Raw genomic sequence first — 6,557 nt, forward strand, 5'->3', positions numbered from 1 at the left:
AAATAACCTTAGAAGGTTGGTGGTCCTTATATCACTTCAAGACAGCAGCAGACTGAAAACTTTCAGCGTACAGAAATCTGGAGACAGCAAGGCCTGCAGATTATAGCAGAACATATCTGTGCGAGTCTGCCCTAGAAGACACAGACTCCAGAAAATGACGTGGGGCGCTGTGTCGTACCATCTGACAGACGTAGTAAACTGTAGGCCTTTGTTAAAACCAGGTCTTCACGATTATATGACAGAAGAAACAGACTAAGATATTAAGTACTGTCAGTTGATTCAAAACGAAAAAAATGTCTCTAGAGACGAAATATACTGCCAAGCGAAATCAAAATGTGGCTGTGGGGAACGTAATGGATCTAATTGCAGATAAATGTCTAATTATCAGTCGGGAGACAACACAGTTTTCTGTCTACATATTTGCCTTCACGTTCTACCAATGGCGTGCGGTATTTTCCACTTAAGTGAGTGACCCTTTCGTGTCCTACTGGACCGGGCTGCCTTGGCCACCCCTAACGGAATATGGCGCTGTCATTTTGACTGGATAGAGCAAATTATAGTTTCGAAATGGACAAGGGAAAGACAAGGTGAAATAGGGGTTGCACAGAAAGTTCTTTGTGTCTGTAGCCATGGGAAGTGGCGTATAAAGCACAGTTTATTTCCCCATCAGCTCGTCTTGAATATACTCGCTGAGTTATCTTCTGGATCAAAGTCCAAGCTGTGAAATGTTCACGCCAAATATTCTATTATAAAATGGGCGATCAGAACCGTATTTTCTACCTTGCCACCTTTCAATTTACTGGATTTTCAGTTTGGAAAAAACAGCTTTATATTATTGACCGTCAGATTAAATATTTCTACAGTAAAACGCTGTTCCATGTTACTGCAGCTCCACCGATATCGATCTCTCGAACCTACTACCCACTACAATCGATATTACATAAAAGCGACACCATAACCTTTTCTCGACTCTGTGTCCATCAGCTGTTAATGGCCACTGGCATGAATAATGTTGCAAAGTCACGTGGTGTTTCAGTACACTGTCGATGGCGTAGAGACAAAAATAAGCCTCAGGCTTGTGTTGTCTGTTTGTTCCCTTTGAACTAACTGAATCTCATGAAATTTGGTATTAATTTCATGCCGTTAGAGACCGCTTCATTTTTGTGTTTCCATGCAATCACAATATGGCGGCCATGCGAATATCAGAGATAGGAGTAATTCTACTGTCATTTAATGCAGATATACTGTTTTTATGTACTGATAGAGCTTTTGAAAATACGGGTCCTTGAGCTTTCAACCTAATTATTATGCAAAATGAAACGTAATAATATGGAGAATGGCCGAATTATGATACGTTTGATAATAACAATTGATGAAGGCAAATTTATATGGTTGATTTGTGTAGACCATTACAAACCCTTGGTTTTACACATAACACAGTCATGCGTACGTGAGAAGAATTTGATAATATTTGCTTAGATAGAATTAGGCGAAGTTCAGTTGGCAGTGTTACTTTTATTTTGGCACCAAGAAAATAACTCATCATGAACACGCAGTTTCTCTCTGTCCGTTTAGCTCCAAAAAAGCAGAACGAAGTTTCCATCTGTTATTTTAAATGAGACCGCTGGACAGCGCCAACGTGGAAGCTTCAATAAATAACGCGATTGGGAAGGGCAGTCAAGCTGTCAAAACTTACGCTAAATATTTTATACGCACAGACACTTTGGCAAATCAATTATCACGCACGCCTATTAACGTGTGCTAAAATAACAGAGAGAGATTTCTAAATCACTTCAAAGCCATTATTAATTGCTATATGTCTGAAGCGACGATAGACTCATTTCAGATCCAATCTACTTTATGTGTTCTCCTTGAAGGCATCACAGCCGAGTCTGGAACCCTGACTTATTGTTAGAATTGCATTAGGGGTTTAGATGTTTACTTGCGGTTGTAAACTTGTACTTGTAAAGTCAGAAGGCTTTCTGTGGGCTGATTTATGCTGAGAGGGAGTTATCGGGTCTCGAAAATATCACAGGATATATTCCCAGTCTCTTAAGATCATCAGACATAAAAATAATGTTATTACTAACAACAAATGGTGATAGTTATAGGTGTCTTACGATTTTAATGGCAATTCAATTCATATGCTGGAGGTTCTAGCTTCGATTCTCGGTCCAAAGATCAGCAATCTTGTTCGATATTCTTTTTTCGTTCTCTCCAGGACGTTCCTTGCAGTAAACAATGGCCCTTTCCTTTCTGATCCTTTCCTGTACATTCACATAGACTCATTTTGCGCTGTATACAACTCGAAAAGTTGCGAAAATGTCGCTAAATAGAGAAATAAACTGCTGAGATTAAACTGGGCTGAACTGTAAATTGGAAGAATTGTTCGATATCGCTCTAAAGAACGCGCGAATGCTTTTGGTCCAAAACGAAATCAGCTGTTGGGAATTATTATGTAAAGACGTTTCGGTATACATAGCTTTAGGTGTGAAGCAGGTGACTAGTCTTTGGAAATGTGCTGTTTCTTATACTCAACGCAATATCTACTCAGTAACATTTCTAGGGTGATCAGCCGCGTCAGATGGTTAAACGATGAAACCGACGTTTCAGGGACTATCATGAGTTACGTCGCCGCAAAATCTTCAAATCGAAATATCGACTGTCTTTATAGAATTATTTCAAATTTATACTCAGTCCTGACAACGAATTTAGCAACAGTAGGTCTATATTAAAATATGCCACGATCGCATCCATTTTAATCATTTAAAGTTGATGGATTGATTATTGGTCTTTTTCAAACTGCCTAGGTTATGTAAACTAGGGAAATAATTTTTTTTTACCGTGTAGAATAGCCGTGGATCGAAGCGGCCGTGGAAGATTTTACCGACACTTGTCTGAAAGGTTTGAGCAAATGATGAGGGTCTCTGTCCTAAGATTCGGATTAAACTCGGGACGTCATGATTACGAAGGACTTCGCGTCAGTCGTCCGAGGCGTTCAGACCCGGCGATGGGAGTGTGATGCGGGCTGCAGACCCACTGAGGCTGACGCAGATAATTACGTATTATATTCTGTCTTTCCCCATGAGGATACAGCGAGATAAGCCCGCTATTATTTTCACCAGTTTTGGTGTGACAGATTTCCACAAAACTTTTCCAGACAACAAATAAGTTACATTTATTTATCTCACTGTCAGCGGACTAAGGGAAACATCTTCTATCCTCACTTTGAACTTACAAATCATGTACCTCAATCAAGAAATTAGAAGAAGCGTCAAAAATAATTAATAATTTGCAACAACAACGTCTGAAAACATATAATTTCAAGTCATAACTGAATCGATTATGACAGAGCTGATCCAAAGATTGACGGATTTTTGAAGTAGCCAAATTTCAGATACGTGTCCACAAAAGCCTTTTATTAGATCTTACTTTGAGAAAGCATCGGTCATTCTCTTACCGTCACGCCATGTTTATTTGAAGTGCAGTTCAACATTATCACTTTGCCTTCCACGTAGCGCGGCAGTTTTGTGCGTGTTGATTTCCCTTTATTTCTCACATTCTACTCGCGTCAGTATTTGGAGGCTGCGTTATGTACATCCGAAAGAATGTTCAGAATATTTCGTCAAGTCTCTGAAGTTAGTTTGTCGGAACAGGCACAGAGCTGCTATTGAAAATCGTTTCCGTTTGTTTCCTTTATGTCCCCTGACATAAGATAAAATAAATATCTTCCCATCTGGTACACAGGGGGTAAAAATGTTTTGACTCTTATCTCTGGAGCAGAGTGTATTTTATTCTCAGCCAAATATTTATCCTCGCCCCTGACACTAACGCTTAAAGTCGTCATGCACAACTCGCACAACGTGCAACCGGTATCGAGAGTTGTGTAAGCGAGGTATCGATTAATCAAACGACATCGTCCCCAGTAATAACTAAAAATCAGTTGATGTGTGCAATATTTTCCGCTGAAAGCATTACTTGTTCAGAATAAGAAATATATTTTAAGTATCAGAGAATACTGTAAGATGGTAATATTTTTCGAAGTGTTAGAAATGAACAAATAATTTGTTTATCGTTCCAGATACTTGTCTTAAAACATTCCTTTTGTCCAGTTGTCAGTTTTAGAATAGTTTCATATTCGGACAAAAGGAATGAATATTTCGATCGTAAATTCATAATTTTCACAAAAATCGGATCTTCCGCTGTTGCCGCCACGGACATAGAACATGTCATTCTCAAATGTAACTTTTTTACATAATTTGATTGTCGCCATCTTAAAACTGTATATGTAAAGCTCGGTACAGTGACTTTAAATTTCTGCGTCCAAACCCCCCCCCCCCCCCAACATGACCGAGCGTCTTACGAAACTGCTCACGCGCGTGGTGCTTCAAGGCCGCAGGCTAATTTCTGTTATATTCGTATATATTATCGCATTATCACAGTCGCATCGCGGTTTAAAGTGGGTGAGGCATTGAACCACGTTCGAATCTCGCTCTAGGGATCGATGCATCGATGTACATGAGCAATTTTTTATTTTTGTCTTTTGCCCTGTGTAGGTAGAGGCCTTGACATAGCTCAGCCGTCGTCCAAGGCGTCCTAATGAATATCTAAACAATTTAAGTTTTCAAAATTCATTATGAATCTGAGTAGCCCAATGGGTGTAACTCGTGATCTCTGTAGATTATTACTATTTTTATTTCTTCTCTTAACACAGATTTTTCTTTCCCTGGTACTTCTCCTGTTATATCAGTGGTGTAGAACAGCTCCTTGTCTTTGCACTGACTTTATTGAATGCTTTCTTTTCAGTCTTTCAGTTACGATTCTCGTGACCCCAGTGATTACCGTCACAATAAAGTATTTTATATTTCACATACACTGACGTTCTATAACTAACTCGAATGTCTGTTTTCTTTTAAATTTTTTGGTCCTCTATGTTACAGTAATATAAAGGTATTGCTACATGCATCAGTAAAAGAAAATTTATCTTTGTCGTTTAAAATTCTTGTCGCTGATACATTTTCCAGAAAATTTCTATATAATTATACCCTTTGTTCCTGCATTACTCTTACATCTTTATGTTCACATACCGACTTAATTATGTCTGAATAAAAATTTTCTGGTTTTATTATTATTATTATTATTATTATTATTATTATTATTAACTGAACTGAACTGAATTGTTTGTAGTGCATTTTGTACTCTTGGAATGCTTTCCGGTTATCTGTGTTCTCTTAGAATTAATTCTTTTTATTTATTATTTTTAAACCCCCATTTCACTGCTTCCACGTAATCTTGCTGTTAACACTTCAAAAGTTAATTTAATTATATAAAAATGATCATCTTAATTTACTTGACTGGATCTTCGAATGTGTTTAAATAGTAAGATCCTCTTTTTATTTATAATCACCGGTTTAATACAGACAAAAGAAATAATAAAATTTTACATTGGGGCGAATGAGCTTCTAAAGGTGTGTGGTAACTGTACGTACCATCTGCTTTAACTTTCAGCATCGTAAATTTTGTTTTTACCACAAACGTTCTCATTTTAGTCCTTTTATAGAGCCTGCCGTGTTGGCTGAGAAATATTACTTTTTTTATGGGTATCTGTTACGTTGTCACATGGCGTCACTTCATGTAACGTGACATTTAAATGGGTTTATATGTTAACAACGCCATATTAAATTGAAGCATGTCCACTGTAAGAGGACTTGATACCACGCCAGCAACTTAAATACGCGAAGAAAAAGTGTCAGGAGACAGAGCGGCCATTTGCATCTTCGTCTCGTCATTATTAATGTATGCCCGTGTTTAGTAACTGCATGGAGTAGAATCTTCCTACAGGAGCTAATAATTGCTCGTTTACTAAATCCATTCTTCACTTGTTTATAGAACTCGAGGGCTTATTCCCTTCTTCAGAGTTCCCTGACATTGAATCCTGTCTTGAGCCACACAAATGTACTCCACACTATAAAATTCTGTAAAAAGAACCATTTTAGTATTATCCCAAAAAAATTTATCATGTCTTTAAAGTTGTATATTCCCTTAAAATTTTCAGATTAAAATTTTCTACGCGATTTTAATCTATCTCATGCAAGAATTTGTATGTTTATCAAAATAAATCTGCCTTTATTTGTAACAGTTCACTTCATATGATAGGCGTCTGATATTATTCACACATATATAATTATACATGATGATGAAATTAATCTTCCTACGTATAATTACCTGCGGTGTTACTCGATAACTGACAAGCTAGTTAACTAGGTAACTTGGCAACGAGTACAGTAAGGAACTTTAACGTTGAACTTGATATTATTATGGCATTTTGCGCCGTGTGGTTGTTTTAGAAAATGACCAACGATGATGGAGGCAGAAGGCATCTCTGATACATCGTTGAACTTTACCAAACTATACGGTGCAACACCCCGGAAGACAGCCATCTTCATATTCGCCGCCGTGAGAACCCAAAAATCGCACCAGCTTTTGTATTAATTAACAAATCAAGTATCTCTCTCAGACTGGAGACTGAAGTTTGATGTTTACTGACGCCAAAAGTC

The sequence above is a fragment of the Zootermopsis nevadensis genome, unplaced genomic scaffold, assembly GCF_977971745.1.
Source record: "Zootermopsis nevadensis isolate Lab colony 2312 unplaced genomic scaffold, Znev_1.0 Znev_ptg000003l, whole genome shotgun sequence".
In the NCBI taxonomy this organism is placed as follows: Eukaryota; Metazoa; Arthropoda; class Insecta; order Blattodea; family Termopsidae; genus Zootermopsis; species Zootermopsis nevadensis.